Consider the following 18,633-nt stretch of genomic DNA (forward strand, 5'->3'; position numbering starts at 1 on the left):
CCCTCCAAACATGTGCAGGTCGGTGCCACACCCCTCACGCCAATTGGGTTCAACGCCAAACCCTCTGGCGCCAACCATGATCGGTGGCAAAAACTCACGGCGCCGACCTACATATATTTGGCGCCATCCTTGTTTGGCGTCGGCCCTAGGGGTCGTTCACAATTTGTGTGAGGGTCTATTGCGACTTTGGATGGTCGAGACTAACACTTGTTATGGCCAACAGTCCCTTGATAGCTTATGTTCACTTCCTAATTAGTAGCCGGATTCATGCGGTGGAAGCCTTTCCGAGTGCGCGGAGCCCCAGTGAGGAAGGTGTTATTGCCACTACAAGAAAAGTTGCCATGGCCGACGAATTCAAAGTTGGGCCATGGTTGATGATGAACAATCCGGACGACTTTTGCTCCCTCTGTGGTGCATGTCAAAACTTTTTTCTCGTTTTTGAAGCCATCTAGCACGATATAAACGTGGAAAACGTCGCGTATGGTGGCCCGGAAGGTGGTGCATGATGAATTCTCGGATGCGCAAGCCAAGTCAACGCAAATCTGCACCGCCCAGGGCTGTATGCCCAGATGGCAGCGTCTCTAGCGATTTTTTTCGATCGCGCCCTCTCGTTCACGTTCTCCGGTCGAACCGTTTACGCTGCCGCCTCATGGGTCCCGCATGTCCTCTCTGAACAATAAATGTTTCTTTTCTTAAATTTATTTTTGACCCCTAATTTTTTGCTATTTACCTTTTTCTTTCAATCTCATGCCACCTTTGAAACGTTGAGGACGGTGTTGCCTCGCGGGTCCCGCATGTCATCCTCTCTGAACGATAAATGTTTCTTTTCTTAGATTTTTTTGACCCCCTGATATTTGGCTACTTACTTTTTCTTTCGATCACGTGCCGCATTGGAAACGTTGAGACAACTCGTGCAAAATGGTATCCATATGTCATCCTCTATGTACAATAAAAATTTCTTTTCTTGGATTATTTTTTACTTCTGATATTTTATCACTTGTCTTTTTCTTTCGATCTCATGTCGCCTTTGAAACGTTGAGGACGTTGTTGCCTCATAGGTCCCGCATGTTATCCTCTCTGAACGAATGTTTCTTTTCTTGGATTTTTTACCCCCCTAATTTTTGGCTACTTATTTTTTCTTTCGATCCCGTGCCACTTTGGAAACAGTGAGGACGCTGCTGCCTCATGGGTCCCGCATATCATCCTCTCTGAACGATAAATGTTTCTTTTCTTGGATTTTTTTGACCCCCTGATTTTTCGCTACTTTTTTTTTGTTTCGATCCCGTGCCATCTTGGAAACGTTGAGGATGATGCTGCCTCATGGGTCCCACTTGTCATCATGTCTGAACGATAAATGTTTCTTTTCTTGGATTTTTTTGAGCTCCTGATTTTTGGCTACTTATTTTTTTGTTTGATCATGTGCCGCATTGGAAAGGTTGAGGATGCTACTGCATCATGGGTCCCTCATGTCATCCTCTCTAAACGGCAAATGTTTCTTTTCTTGGATTTTTTTTGACCCCCTGATTTTTGGCTACTTTTTTTTTTTGATCCGGTGCCACCTTGGAAACATTGAGAATGTTGCTCGCTCATGGGTCGCATGTCATCCTCTCTTTTCTTGGAATTTTTTTAACCCCTGATTTTTTTTTGAGGGTGAAACAGTGGGGTAAAACCCCACTGCAATTTTTATTATAAAATGCAAAAATTACAAGGTTACAAAAGAAAGAAGAAGACGAAGAAAAAGAAAAAGAAAAGAAAGAAAGGAAGAAAGAAAGAAAAGAAAAGAAGAGAAAAGGGCAAGCTGTACAAGGAGTACAGAGTGCTTAAACTAAGGAACTAAGAAAGAATCTAGCCAAGCTTTGTAAAACCCCTGATTTTTAGCTACTTTATTTTTCTTTCGATCTCGTGCTGCCTTGGAAACGTTGAGACCACTCCTGCAAAATAGGTCTCATATGTCATCCTCTATGTATGATAAAAGTTTCTTTTCTTGGATTTATTTTTGACCCCTAATTTCTGGCTACTTGCATTTTTTTCAATCCCCTGCCGTCTTTGAAAAACGTTGAGGACGTTGCTGGCTCATGGGTCCCACATGTCAGCCTCTCTAAAGGATAAACCTTTTCTTTCTTGGATTTATTTTTGACCCCTAATTTCTGGCTATTTGTCTTTTTCTTTCGATCCCCTACCACTTTTAAAACGTTGAGGACATTGTTGGCTCATGGGTCCTACATGTCAGCCTCTATGAATGATAAACTTTTTCTTTCTTGGATTTTTTTGACCCCTAATTTCTAGTTTTTTTCTTTTTTTTTTCTTTCGATCCCATTGATAGTTGGGTTCCTGTGCTCCCAGTACTTGTAGCAGCAAATATTTATTAGAAAGTTCATCCCAAAGGAGATTCGCAAATGGCAATAAACACAACCCCACAACTACGTTGTCAGGCGCAGCCACGTTCGTACCCAAACCGTGGTTTGGAAATAGCCTATACTATAAGGTGCTAAGATGGTAAGGATTTGAGGGTGGTTTGAAGTAACTATTAATAAAGAAGTAAACAAGAACAAAGTAAACTAACAAGGTATTGTAGCTATAATATTGAATGGAATGAGAGGTAGTTTCTAGGCTTCGGTCTCACTAGTACTAGATGGGCAAATATATGTGTGATCCGTTATTTACTAGAGATTCCGTACACAAATAAATGTTCCCCATTTGATTACCAGATTGTGCCACAGCGTGTACTATGCATAATCTTACATGTCACTTGCAAGAAGAGGTACATTTTCGGGTCAAAGGGTTTTGTGAACTCATCTTTGTAACTCATGTACATAAATACTAGATCACCACACATTCTAGCTTAGCGCACTAGATCATACCTCGACCGAGAACCGGATCAATCACTCACTCATGGATGAATAATAATAAAAAGTAAACTAAAGCAAGAGAGTGTGTTTGTGATATGGTTGAGGGGTTCTCAAGGAGTGTAGGTTCCACCTCTAGTATTGCTATTCTTATGATTAGAATGACTTATATCTTTGCCATGCTATGTGTGGGGAGATCTCCATCATAAGATGCGCCCAGAAAGCCATCGGTCACCGCATCTCTAAATAACCACAACACATAGGCTTCTGCAAGCCACATATTGACCATTTCTATTAAGGGTTTCCCCATGGTTATCGATATTATCTTAGTGAATCCCTCCTTATCCCCCTTATCCATGTGTTAGAGCGATGATACGGAAATGTCACTTCCCGCCGTTCACTCTACCACACGTCTAAGGGTAGTTCCCTCTCAAGACCATAAGGCAAACATTTTGTGGTGCACTTCACATAACATCAAGAGAGAAAACTAACAAATATTCATGGATCAAAGGTATAAAACATATTTATTTCACATCATAATATTACTAGGGTTTCTCCATATCTCCTCAAGAACAAAGGAACTACTCATACATGAAGGGGATCAACATCATAGCAATATGAATATGAAGGTACAATTGCATACAAGTATAAATCCTAATAGGGTTCGGATTACAACCAAGTAGACAAAGGGGATCAAAGATGTAGACGTTGATGATGATGATGATGGAGATCAATGCGTTGCCCTTCAAGATCCAAGCCTCCTCCTCCTTTTCTATGTTGGTGTAGATGGTGATGGAGGCGGCGGCTTGTGGAGATGGCGGCTGCGGCGGCGGAGTAGTAGGGCTTCGCCCCTAGGGCATGGATGATGAAGTGATGCATCTCCTTGCCTCCTCCCCTCCTTATATAGGCGCTGGAGGTCGGTTTCACGAATCGACGGAGCCTGGGGCCGAATATGCCCATCGAACCTTCACAAATGTTGTCCCATTTGACGAAACGGACCCGACGGAGCACGGTAAGCCGTATGGTACGGGCGGGTCTGCCCGTACCGATGGTCGCCAAAGCTACTGGATGCTTTCGTATTCTGGACGCCACTTCTTCATACGAACTCCGATTTGGGTGTGCTTTGGCTCGTTGAATCGTATGGACGAGGGCTACAACACCTTGGCCTTAGATATTAAATATAAGATGTTGGAAAAATATCACTTTTCCCACACCTCATATGGCTAAGTCTGGTGCTTGTAACTCTTCCACATTGTGCCCTCTTGGTCCCTTTTGCTCCCATTTCCATGATCGCCAATAACACTTAAACACATATCAAAGAAAAGGCAAACATAATAAAATCTTACTAAGACTACTAAATATGCAAAGCTCATATGAAAATGAACAAGAATTCGTAAGTATGCAAAATAAGCATAGGTGTATCTAGCTGGAGTATGAAATGAATGACAATATGAGTAATAGTATACTTAGAAACCTCGGTAGAATAGTGCTAAATTTCGAGCTATCAACTCCCCCAAGTTTAACTATTACTCGTCCTCGAGTGACAAAGTTAAAAAGAATAATAGCGAGAAATGAACTTGGGCAGAAAAACTCGCAAGTATGAGGTGATATCCTATACTTCCCCAAGATAGAAGTAAGATGTAACATAAGCATACAAGGAAACACCAATTCAGTTGTGTTAGTCAATAAGAGATTACTTCCAACCTCTATACCTCATGTCAAAAGTAAATCTTCCTTGAAATAAAATTGTGATCCTCCTATTGCTCCCCTTTTTTATGTTCGTATATTAAGAGTAATAGACCATGTCAAAAGAAGCATAAGAATGGAATGTTTCATTAACACCCACATCATAAATCAAGGTTATCAAAACACTTACTATCTATTCATTGCCTTTCAAGAATATAGTCATCTAATAGTAACGAGTCCATGCCAACACTTGGGAATTGATATCTCTCGGATTCCTTTGATAGTTTCTAAGTAAAAAATCATGAATTACTTTATAGTATTGTGACAGTCATGGGGCCAGTGGTGCTAGTATCCCAAGAGTGTGCACAACGGTCGTGTTGACACGCATAAAGAAATATCAGACACTAAAGCATATGTTGACACGCGTAAAACAATATCTCATATTTATATACAACCTTACATCTTGGCATGTGTCTCAGCTACCACTAGACTTCAATTCCATCCAACAAATCCTATGAAGAGTGCTATCAAATCTATCATCATATCTACGGGGTTGAATATCTTCATGGTTAAACTCTAAGACAGTTTAATCATTACATAAGTCAACATTGAAGACTTTTTCTTATTGTATTTGATATTCTCAAGTGTATAAATCATGGCAATGTATTCTAGAGGATCACAGTATTTTTCTCAAGATGGATAACGATTTGAACATAGTGCATCAAAGCTCTAACTCAGCTCTTATGGAGATTAACAAAAAGCAAGTGCATTCCTTATATAAGTACGAAACATAACTTACTCAATCAAGTGGATGAAAAACAACTGGATATATGCTTGTTCAAAATTTTCTTAAATGAGAGCATTGCACATGGTCCTACACATGCTAAAGTAACTTCCCCAAGCTAGGCTCTTGAAAGAACAAAACTTGAATAGATCACCCAAAAGAAAAGAGAAAATGCAGTTTTCAAAAGAGAGTGTGAGAAGTGGTTACCTTCCCAAGCTTAATTAAAACAATGGTGATGCACTTTTACTGTTGTGGTGCGAATAACCTCTCTTTCATTGGAAAAGAATCTTTGCTTCAATGAACCTTCTTTGATACAACACTTGTTGTTGAAGCGTTGAGTTGAAGCAACCAAGTGGCAGGTGTGGCATTTAAACGGTTGGCACACACCTTCAATATTCCCACACAAAATTCAAGCCCCTTCGAAAATAACACATGAAGTAAAAAAAGCAAACGGTTCGGTGTATGAACGGAGTTCATTCACCCAACCATGAAAACAAAATAAACAAAAAAGAGACATGAAACACTACAGAGAATTATAGGCTAGTGAGTTTCAGAGGTGGATGCATTAAAACAAGATGCAATAGAACATGTAGAAGGTACTCTACTTGCCTTAGCTTGTAAAAAAGTTCGATTTTTTGGTATACATGTCCTTATTGCGCTCTGTCGCCTCCTGGTACGGGCGGGTGGTATGGGCTGGTGCGCCTGTACGGGTGCTCGCTATTCCTACTGGAAATTCTTCGTCTTTTATGCGTCTGGTGGCGAGGTCAGTACGGGCGCGCAGTACGGCCGTGTCCCACCATACCGATGGTTGTTAAACTTACAACGACTTCTCTAGAAAAGTTTCTGGTTCCTTCGTTGCTTCGGAGGAGTGGTACGTGCGGGTGGTACGGGTAGATGCACCCATAACGGTGCCCCTTAAACTCCCTCGAGCCTCAAAACCCATTCATTCTTCTCCGAAAATTCACTAAGGATCTGAAACATTAGTCCAGCATCCAAGAAAGCAAGCATATATTATGCAAAAAAAAATTAACCATGATATGCAACACATGATTTCTTCAATGATCAATTCTACCTTTTGAAATAGTTCCAAGACAACTCTAATAGGAAATCATGCATATATGAAAGTTCCAATGCAACATGAATGCAACTATACTCAAGACGAGACGCGGCAGCGGGTGGTTGCACGCAATAACGTCGGCGCGGACGGCCACATGGCCATGCACGACGAGACGCGTCCCTGGGTCATCTGGGAAAACAGGGACGCCATTAACGTCATTTGACCAAAGGTAGGCGACGGGGTTTTAGCCTTCTGAGGCGCTGTCGCGTCGGGCCCGCGTCGCTTCGCCTCGCTTTTCATTGTGTCTGGCGTGCCCGGTGCGTCCCCTTTGGGACAGGGATGGGCTCGGGGCATCGGACACCATATCAGGCCGCGTCGGACAAAAATCGACTTTGGGGATGCGGCTGGAAGCGTTTTTTTGTCCGGCGCACCCCAAATCAGTTTGGAGGACGGTTTGGGGACCGACTGGAGATGCTCTAAGATCATGAAGATTATTGCTGCCCATGCAATCGTTGCAGCTTTTTGGCTCTTCGCCATCCATTCAGAAAACAGCAATCCCAAAAAACTAGAACTAGGATCATGGGACCCTTCCACCACGCCCGTTTGATCCCACTAATCACGGATCCAGCAGCTAGCCAAGTCCTCCACCACCCAGTAATTCATCTTCCTTTTTATTTTTTTTAGCAGAAGTATTTCATCTTTCCTCGGCCGCGAGGTCGACGACGATGCAAACGTTTAAACGGGCCGCGTTATGGGCCTCAGATCGATGGACACATTGCTGCAGCAACTCAGATTATATTCGAGATACCGATTCCGCTTAACAAAAATAATACCACACCGCTAGTTTAGCACTTTGCATGCCAGGATATATTCGTACCGCGGGATATTTTATAATATATCACACTTTACTTTGATTCTCTATTATTTACCATGTGACCACCACATGTCAGTGACAATGATAGGTGGTGGTCATGTGGTAAATAATAAAGAATCAAAGTAAAGTGTGGTATATTATAAAATTCCCCTCGTACCGCCCAACAGGTACATCGGCCGGGCTTGGCAGTGCGAGCCTGTGACTCTAGCTTCGGAGGGCCAAGGGTTGGCATGTTGTTGTTGAAGGCGGGCTCGAGCCCTGGGCCTCGATCTCCGCTTTAGGTTGTGATTGAGCTGAACAGGGGGCTAAGCTGATTGGGGCTACGATCCTGCAGCCGTAACTTAACCTCTGTTCCCCGCTGCGCCTTGGGTTCGCACATCTTTAATCCAATATACATGCCAACTCTGTTTTCAATATTACCTTTTCTCGGTTTATCAGACCGACATTTGGTCAATAAAATATAAAATTATATGCCAGAAAATACATACGGCGTGGTCCTCTTGAAGTGCGCCCTGCTATTTTTTGCTCGTATAAGCTATTTCCTACTTGTGTGTGCGCCATCGTCTGCACTGTCTAGTCCATAACAGGTAGCTTGCAGGGTGTGGAAGTCCCTGACATGCCGTCCAACACTTGTTAGTCGAGAAAGAATATGTTGATCGAGAAAGCTTTTATACTACTAGCAGAATATCAGTCGACAAAAAAATCGGTCGGAAAAGCTTTTTGTCAAACCCGACTTACGATAAGAGACAATGTTGGTCGGCAAAACTGGTCCTCGGCCAACCTTTGACGGTGCAAACGACTTTTCCCAGTCGATTTGTCTATTGGAGAAATTGTGTTGTGGTATAGTGTGTCCTGACAAGCAAGCCATGAATGCCCACGGCTTCCAGTTAAGAGGCTAAGACAAGCGTTCGCTTCAAAAGAATGTTGTAATAGGTCTTGCTGGCAAACTGGTTATCAGTCGTCCACCGACACACCAACGTCTCCAGTATGGCAGAGAACTAAAGGTCACACAAGGGGATCTAAACCTGAACAACCAAAGGGTAAGGGAGCTCAAGGATCTGGTAGTTTTTCTTTCTAGGTAAAGCTCTCTTTATTCATTAATAAACAAGGGTACATAGACTAGTCCGCGGATTGTAGGAGCCACAGGCGTTGACCCAGCACTAAGTCTAGAGAGCTAAGAGCAACTCTAACAGAACGCGTAAATCCCGCCGGAACCGAACTTTTTCGGCGGATTTACGGGTTCGGGCCGAATGTGTCGCAGATCAGCGACCGAAAAGATGGGCCGGCCCGTAAAATAAGTTCAGGGGTCCGAATAGGTCCCCGAACGGCCCCTGTTAAAAGGGTTCACGGAGGGGAGTTTGGGTCGCAAACCCTACTCCCCTTCGCCGTTCCTCTCCCATCGCCGCCGCCACTGACCATTTCCGGCGAGCAATCCAGCTCGCCCCAGCCACCGATCGAAAGCCCGCCACCACGCGATGTCGTCCCGTGGAGGCTCCGAAGGCCGTGGCGCCGGATTGGGCGGCGGTGACTCGCCGCCACGCCCGCCCGTCTTCCGCACCGACGCGGAGCGGCGGAAATGGAACCGGTCGGATAGCGCGCGCAAGCGCAGCGCCCGCCGGTGGACGAACTGGGGCTCACGCCCCCAGGGAAGCTCGCCAGGTACGGCAACGCCGGTGAGGGCTCGTCCTCCGGCCAGTCAAGCCGCGCACCGCGGCTCCCCGTCGCGGACAACAGCGACGACGAGTACCTCATCATCGAGCGGTCGCCCACCTTCTCCGCCGGGGACTATGTCCACGGCAGCGACGAGGAGGACGCCGTCCTCGCGTAAACCAAGGCCATCAGCGAGGCGGAGGCTCGCGCGTGCGCTTCTGCCGGGAGGAGGCGGAAGCCGTCCGCCTCATCCATGAATACGAGGCGGCCCGCCGGGAGGCCCGCGTCAAGCTCAAAATAGTCGAGCTTGACGCCGACGACGCGTGAAGCTCATCGACGACAGCGTCGGCGCCCTCTGCCGCCGAACCGCTGCGCCACCACCGGCATCGCCGCGCGCGTAGGTAAATATAGTGGCCTCATTTTGCTTTAGCTAAACTAGCGCCCGCCGGTGTACCAGTAACGTAGCTTTAATTTTATGAACTATGTATGTATTGGTGCTCAATCGGGGCATCAATTTGATGTCGAACTATGATCATCGTATAATTACCCGCGCCATTTCAAATTCCGCTTTTCAGTTCCATTTTTTCGGTTTCTAATCTGCGTCACTGCCAAATTCGAACGAACTATCGTTTTCGGAAGACTGAAAACCACTTTTTCGGTTTGCACTTTTTCGGGCTCTGTTAGAGATGCTCTAAGAGCAAGATCATGGTGGAACGATGTACCTCTTCAGGTCATCGGTTTTGAGGAATAGCCCCTCATGTGGCGGTACAAGAGATAGGTACGTGTACAATATGGTGTATTACATGTCTAATACTTCAAAACCTTAGGCTGGTCATAGTGGAGAGTAACTTAGGGGAGCCATCCTCTGCATGAGCAGTCTTAGAGCATGTCTAACAAGCCCCGTATTTCGCTGCCCCGTATAAGTCTCTTATTTCGCCCCGTATCGAAAAACTGCTCCATTTCGAGCCATTCCGTCTAGCAGACCCCGTATTTCGCCCCGTATTTTCAAAAATAAAAACCCCGGGAAGTTCATCTTCATTGATCATACTAGGGATCATACATACATATTGATCATACTACGGATCATACTACATCTAACTAAGCAATAACCTACGTCTACTCGTCAAGGATGACGTAGGGGATGAAGGCGATCCTCGCCGCCTCCTCCCGCGCCTCCCGCGCCTCCCGCGCCTCCCGCGCCTGGAACTCCTCGACGGCGGCGATGGCCGCCGCCTCCTCCTCTGCCTCCGCCCGAGCTTTCTCGGCGGCATCCGCCTCGGATAAGGCGACCGCACGGCGGTAGGACGCCTCCTCTTCCGCCGCCTCCTCTTCCTCCTCGCCGCCTCCGCTTCCTCCGCCGGCTGCCGCCGCCGATGGTCGCCCTCCATGCCGCCAACGCCGCGCGGTCGCGCTGCCACTCGCGCGCGCCATTTTCGAACGCTTCGCCGCTCATCGGCTTGAGCGGCGGGTCCCGCTTGTACCATCGCCCACCCGCGGCGTACTCCCGGAGCGGCTCCGGCACGCATCGCGCGCCGGCGTACTTGCGAGCCGCGCGACGGCTCCCGGCGGCGGAATACTTGCACTTCAGCCGCCACGCTTCCTCTACGGTGTCCGGCGAGCGGGATCGCTTCGATCCGCTCGCCGGCGAGGCCCTACTGCGGCGGCGGGAGTCCATCCTAGCTTGGGGGTGGAATGTGGCGCGGGGGAGCGGCTAATTGCTCGCCGGAGTAGGAGGAGGAGGCGGTGGCGCGCGGCGGAGCTAGGGTTGCGAGTGAGGGGTTAACCCCTCACTCGCACCTGCGCCCACTATATGTACGGGGCGACGGGGCCGAATTCCTGGGCCCCGTATTCCGCCGAAACGGGGCGGCCCGAATACGGGGCTTGCTAGACGGCCCAAACCGCGCCTGCCCCGTATGTCGCCGGAATTTTACGGGGTGGGCGGGTTATACGGGGCCTGTTAGACCTGCTCTTAGGGGAGCCATCTGTGAAGGTTCATATGGCCTAACAATTTGACCAAATGGCAAGGGAGCTCAAGGCTCCACTAGTGAACGGCTTAAGGCGGTAGTCAAAATCCGGTGAACGGCCTCGCTCACTATACGATGGGCCTCAAGCAGGCTTCAGTACAATAGATACATTGTGTTTTTCAGAAAGAGCATAATGGACACTCTGCCTCATCGACTCGGTTTATTATAGCACAGAAAAGATAAATAGTACCATACCGGTAGCTGAGATGCACAGTAACCAGCATATATATGTGACCTTAACCTGGATGACCGGCCAGGCGCGGTGGTGCGCGCCTATGACTCCAGCCTCGGAGGGCTAGGGTCGGCATGTTTGTGTGTTGGGTTGAGGTGGGCTCGAGCCCCCGGGGTATTGATGGATCAAAAGATTCTGTCGAAATTTAGCATCCATGCTTGTGGATCAAAAAGCGTGTGAAACTTTAGCATCCATGGCTTGGAGGGCAATGGTGCTGCGGGTTTATTGCTCCCAGCCGGAACACAAGTACCTCTGCTGGCCACTCGGCTCTGCCCCATAGGTTCGTCCATCTTAGCCCCACATATATGCCGGCTCTTTTTTTTTGCATGTTTTTCTAGCTAAATGCAGAGGATAATCTGAAAATCGTGCTGCCTCCTACAACCGAGGTTGGGGGAAAATATCTAGTTCAGAGCCTGATTTAGCTAACCTCTACAAATTCAAGGTTTGATTTGGACTTTTTCCTTGGTTCTATAATGCTATTTTGCACGCGCTTGTTTCGAAAATATGAAAGGAATCGTCTAGATTTTTGAGCTTTCTTCCAACTGAGAGATTTGCTTGGCTAAGAGAGCAAAGCCTTTTTTTTTTCCTGTTTTAGGATGTGTAAGATCAAAACAAGCTTATTACACTTGCTAACGTACCAAACCAGTAAATCTAAGCTCATCTCTTTCTGTTATCGAATTCACCCATAGCCTACATCAACATGTTTCTTATCCTAACGTTGTGTAGCAGAGAAAATTTCATGTGCAACTGAAATAGGGGTCATTTTACAAATGTTAGTTTGTGAGAAACGCAAACAAAGTTTGTCAATCTGAAACTTTTTAAGAAAACAAGTGTAAGAGCATCTCCACCGACGCTCCCTATAGCGGCCCCGATAGCATTTTGGGAGCCGGGAGCGAAAATGGGCTTACACCGGCGCGCTCCAAATAGCGCCGACGCTTTTTTAGCCCAATAGAAGTTCCGGCAACCCCGTGCCGGACCCTTGGCGAAGGGTGTGAATCGGGCGCGCCGGCGCCTCGCGAGGCGGAAAATTTTGGCCGCGAGAGCTGCCTGTCAGCCACACATCCCAAAAGTCGACGCTAGCGGGGAGTGGCGGGGCCAACGCGTCAGCGACACATTCAATTTTAACCTAACCATCGCCTACCTCGCGACGGAAGTTATTGCCGCGGAGTGGCGGTGCAGTCTCCGCAGACGTGCAGCAAACCGTCTCGTCGCGCCTAGCTCTCCGTGTCGGCGTTAATGAGCGCCACCGCTCCCCCGCCTCCCTCCGGCCTATAAAAGGGCGCTCTCACATCGTCCCTCCCACACAAACCCTAGCGCCTCTCTCCCCAATCCTAGCCGCCACCATCTCAAGAGACGACGCCATGGCTGGTAGAGGCAGAGGCCGAGGCCGAGGTTGCGGACGTGGTCGTGGCCGCGGCAGAGCTGCACGCTTGCTGTCGCCTGTGACACCGTCGTCTTAGTCGTCGGACCTGCAGGAGGAGGAGGAGCGGGAAGTGCTGTTCGAGTTCGTCATCGTCCTCAAGGGTGACCCACTCGGCATCCAGAGGCTGCCGGACAAGTTCGCCGACTTCGTCGCCGGCAACGAGACGGCCTCGCTGCATCTGCGGGAGGCTGCCTACGACTGCTGCCGGTGGCTGATGACCCACAAGTATAGGGGGTGTATCGTAGTACTTTCGATAAATAAGAGTGTCGAACCCAACGAGGAGCAGAAGGTGTTGACAAGCAGTTTCGATGAAGGATTCACTGTAAATGCTCACGTACAAGTATTCAGTGGGGTTTTGATATAGCAGATAAATAAAGTACAAGTAAATAAAATGCGAGAGAAATAATTGCAGCGAGTGGCCCAATCCTTTTCAGCACAAAGGACAAGCCGGTTTGTTTACTTATAATGACCAAACGTTCTTGAGGACACACGGGGATTTTAGTCTAGTGCTTTCGCTTCATATAGTTGATTAATCTTCATTGTTTTGATAAGTGTTGTGTGGGTGAACCTATGCTAATACACCGCCCTTCCTAGGACTAATACATACTTGTGATTATACCCCTTGCAAGCATCCGCAAATACAAGAAAGTAATTAAGATAAATCTAACCACAGCCTTAAACTCGAGATCCCGCTATCCCTCCCGCACCGATATACTTACGGGGTTTAGGTTTCGTCACTCCGGCAGCCCCACAATTAGCAAACGAATACAAGATGTACTCCCCTAGGCCCATAAAGGTGAAGTATCATGTAGTCGACGTTCACATGACACCACTAGAAGAATAACACCAAAACTTAAATATCAAACCATTAAATATTACTCAACATAGTTCACTACTAACATTTAGACTTCACCCATGTCCTCAAGAACTAAACGAACTACTCACAAGACATCATATGGAACATAATCAGAGGTGATATGATGATGAATAACAATCTGAACATAAACCTTGGTTCAATGGTTTCACTCAATAGCATCAATAACAAGCAGTAATCAACACCGGGAGAGTTTCCCCTATCAAACAATCAAGATTCAACCCTAGATGTTACAGCGGTGACGAGATGCAGTGGTGGAGATGGCGGTGTAGATGGTGGAGATGATGATGATGATCCCAACGATGTCCAGCTCGATGACGATGGCGATGGCGTCGATTTCCCCCTCCGGGAGGGAATTTCCCCGGCGGATTCCTGCCCGCCGGAGAGCTCTTTTCTCTCTGGTGTCTCTCCGCCCCGCAGAGGCGGCTGTGTCAATTCTCCGTAACTCCCCGTGCCTTAGGTTTTCGGGACGAAGAAGTACGCGAAGGAGAGGAGGCCAGAGGGGGCTGTGGGCCCCATCCCCACATGGCGGCGCGGCCAGGCCAGGGCCCGCGCCGGCCTATGGGGGGGCATGGCGGCCCTCCTCGGCCCCTCCTTTTGGCTCTCTTCGTCTTCTGGAAAAATAGGATTTTTCATATAATTTCCGTCAATTGTTGATCTTCCGAAATATGGTGTCCTGACGGTGCTTTTTCCAGTAGAATCCTGACTCCGGTGAATAATTCTCCAATGGTCATGAAACATGCAAAATAGGTGAAATAACATAAGTATCATCTCTAAATATGAAATATATCAATGAATAACAGCAAATTATGATATAAAATAGTGATGCAAAATGGACGTATTAGTGGCCGGTGGACATGCTCTTCGACGGGTGCGGCAAGATGTACCTCCACACCGGCTGAGAGAAGTTCGCGCGCTACCACGACCTCGAAGCCGGTTGCATGCTCACATTTTTCTACCTTGGCGAGGGGGATATGAGCGTCAAGGTGTTCGACGAGACGCGCTGCCGTCGGCACTACCACGACGACACCGATGAGAGAACGATTGAGTGTTGTTTCTTCGCAGCGAAAATAGGCACGCAGGTTTTTGGATGTTCTTCCTCGAAAGGACCAACGGCTATCATCACCAGCTGGATTTTCCAGTTTGGGTGACTGGGAGTGTCTGAGAATGTTCTTTCTTGGCAGCGAATACACGAAACCTGCGATGTCAACACTAGTTAGGTTTGTTCATTTTCCAATGTTTTAATTTGTGTCAACCATGGTTCAAACTATGTATTAGTTTGTGGAACCATGTTCCAAACTATGTCTTAGTTTGTGTAAACCATGTTCCCAATTATGTATTAGTTTGTGGAAAATTCCTCCTCTTTATTCGAATTTCTATGTTTTTATTTGAGATTTTAATTCAAATCATCTATCGGGGCTACCGGTTTGGGGGCGCCGGTGTGAAAACAACACCCCGAATATAGGATGCAGTGCTGGCGCCCCCATACGGCAGTGTCGGTGCCTCTACCGGCGACTATTTGGGATGCGCCGGTGGAGATGCTCTAACCACGGGAGATTGCACCCCTGCAACTTGTGGTTGGCTGAGAGATGGAATTTTATGTGCGTGCCTGTGACTCCACTGAAAGTTCAGGAACCCAAGTAGCTAGTTGTTGCTTCCTATCAACACTTTCAGCAAGTATAACTTCATTGACTATGAGCATATGACATCTCCAATCTTATCGATGGAACCCAGAATTTACCATGCAATCTTGTCCATCTATGAGTCCAATCGGACGGCTAACTTTTCCAAATTACTGTGGTGGCTCATAGCTGGTTCAGTTTTACTGTTAATTAACTAATATATATATATTGTTATTCGCAGAAAAAACTCGGAAAGTGTCTTTGGCACATGAGCACCAGTGCTCCTGTTTTCTAAAAATCATATTTTTCGAATTCCAAAAAAATTGATATTAAGTACTCACATACATATAAACATTTCGAAGATACTGTGTGAATTTTGTAGAAAAATATGTTGTATTTTGAGCTATACAAAAAAGACAAATTTCTGACAAATATATGCCACTATACGTAGCAACAAATTTGTTTTTTTCCTGCAGCTCAAAATACAATGCAATCTCTAACGAAATTTTGCACGAGTATTCATGACATATGTATGTATTCACGGAATAAATGTGACGATTTTTTAAAACATAGATATACAGTTTTTAAATTTTTTAAAAACCAGGAGCATTGGTGCTCATGTGCACCAAATTTGCTTCCGAAAAAACTATTATATATTGTTTCGACTACATTTGTCATTACTCATCTGCATCCATTAGTACTTACTAGTACATATGCCCGTGCGTTGCCACGGGTCTCAAATTTTATTTCTCAATACACATACATAAAATAGCATCAAGCCTTGTGAGCAACAGCTGCAACCAGGAAAAGGATATCTTCTACACAGTACTATTCTGGTTACTCTAGCAAGAAGTTATCGGTTGAATTGTCAATTGCTATACGATATTTTCCATACGATATGTAGTGTCATATCAACATATGTCAAGGCGATCGTTTATGTCGAACTTGCCCCATGCTCTTGCCACACACCAGGTTAACCTCCTTGGACTTGATTTAAACATATGCTCTTTCCTCCTCGTTTCTATAACTATATTTTATAACTATATTGCTAAAGAGACATTTATTGAAGGGAAACAACCTAGACACTACATGTATTACACATAACTAATACTTCAATTGTGGTTCACAATTGAGACTTAGATTTGAGATAATGGTTCCATACCAGCATGAAGTTCAACAACAAAGCTAGCTTCGGCATGACATCATGAGTGTCTGCAATAAATTCCTAGAGGACAAAGAAGCAAATATGAGCGAAGGGATCCAAACTTCCAGCTGGTAGCTGTTCCGAGAGGTCGGCTTCGCAGATGTAGTTTAGTCAGAGGCTGCCAGATCAAGAGACATTGTTAACCTTGAGATAATTCCTCTGTCCCTGTTCTTCCTTTCTCGCATCGTCATGAGGAGAGCAACCTTCGGCCGCCGCCATCGTCGTGGGCGCTCCCACTCATCAGCCACCTACACCACACCCTCTGCGTGCATCACAAGAAGCTCCCAACAATCTTGACGTCATCCCGCATGCTCTCTGTTCATCGTTCCCGGAGGTCGCGGCAACCCTCCGATGCCTCTTCTCGCGCACGTGGCTAGCAGGATCAGATGGCAGATGTCGCCTCCATCTCATCCCTCCTCGATCCCCTCGTCGCGCCTCTCCTCCTTCCGACTGTCCGTCGACGCAGTCATGCTAGGACGCCGCTTGCTCCCGCTCTTCATCGATCGCGGAGGTCGAAGGCCCTCCGGCGCCTCTTCTCGCGGGCGTGGCGAGCACGAACCGGCGGTTCTCGGGTGGCATGGCCCCCCCAACGCCTCTTCTCGCGCGCGTGTCGAGCAGGAACAAACGGTTCTTGGGTGGCCTGCGACCGAGAGGGGTATAAACTGAACCAGTACCATGGAAGGGCAATATTAAGAAGAATATATATCAAGCTATTCAAAGAATAAGAAGAAAGGTGCCTAGGAATGATCACTTTAAATAAAGTGGAATACAATGGCACCAGGAACTTTGTTCCCATTTATTGTACATATCCAAGTCAATATAACAGATTTTTTCAAAAATGTAAATACAATGAATTGAGACCGTAAGTATGTTTTGCTTGGATACAAACATATAAGGAAGCGATTTGTCGGACTTTCTTACTGAAAGTACAACAGCTACCACCATGAAATATAGCACAAATATAAGATTGAAAAAGAAGTTATACAACGAGTTCAGTCACTAATTTAAATTAATAATGAAAGAGGTTGTACTAAATAATTAATTTTACCCTCCTCATTGCATAAATTAAATGACAGAAACGATCAAACCACTTGCAAATGAGCACAAAACACTAACTAACTGCTGCCTTGGTGCCTTGTTGTTGCTCCGTGTGTCTTGCTATCTGCTCCATGCTAACGTATGCCCCTGGGAGCTATGTAAAATTGTTATCTTTAATATCAGAAAAATAATTCTGAGTATAAGCATCATATACATCTCCAAAATTTATGCACCATATCAGATGAGATCATTTAGTTACATATCTACTAATATTTTACCAAGGAACACATGAATGCATAATGAAAAATAATCAAGGGACAATTGTATTTGCGAAGACACATACCTCAAAAGTTGACTTCCTCACGTCGACATTGGCCTGGTCCATCAACGACCGCTTCATGAATGACACCTTTTCCATGGTACCGAAAACCTCCCTATGGTGTTGATGTTGTTCTGCCTAAACTTCCGAAGGTGTCTTAGCCAGGCGCTAACACCGGCATGACTGAGTGTTCTTCCCTCCAGTCTTGCCATGCCAACCAAGACGTGAACATGTAAGCTGGATTGAACAATATGCTAGTTTAAAAAACATGTCACAAACATAACTATTAAAAATAAACACTTTCGGAGCAACCACAGACTGTATCTTGCATACACTTTTATCCTTTGCGAGTTCATCTTGCTCTTCCTAACAGATGTGAAACTATGCTCCCAAGAGTACAAGTTGTAGAAGTCGTAAGCCACGCCATGAGAATCAAATGGCGTGCGCAATGATGATTCAGTGACATGATCACCCCTGGTCTCGGTGTACCCTCTGGTCGATCTTTCAAGTGCACCTACCCTGCTTGTGCATAAAGTTTGTCCAGAAGATTGGCATCGACCTTGACCCTGCAATTAAGTTGTAACCACGATGAGACCACTTGTACAACAATTTAGATGCAGAATTATAACCAACATAAAACAGTAATTAGCCATATGTCAACAAAAAATTGGAGTACCCACAGCAGCAGACACACAATGCAAGTGTTTCTTGTTCCTTACCAATTCCTCTTCTATCTGACCTCAAATAAGTAAACAAATCTAGGGCTACACCTAAATTTGTCCTAACCTTTATTATCTAAGTACAAGAACGTAGTAATTCCCTTGCACTCCCATGCATAATTTAACATCACTTCAGCCATACAGTACATGGAAAATTATTTAATGAGCTGACACAAAACCATGCATGCAGATCCTTTGCAGTAACATCTTTGACCTCCTGAGGCTTCTGGGTTAGGGTGAAAATTGTGGTAATTACTAAAAAGAATAAATACGGTTAGTGT

Source organism: Lolium rigidum, chromosome 1 (genome assembly GCF_022539505.1).
Source record: "Lolium rigidum isolate FL_2022 chromosome 1, APGP_CSIRO_Lrig_0.1, whole genome shotgun sequence".
NCBI lineage: Eukaryota > Viridiplantae > Streptophyta > Magnoliopsida > Poales > Poaceae > Lolium > Lolium rigidum.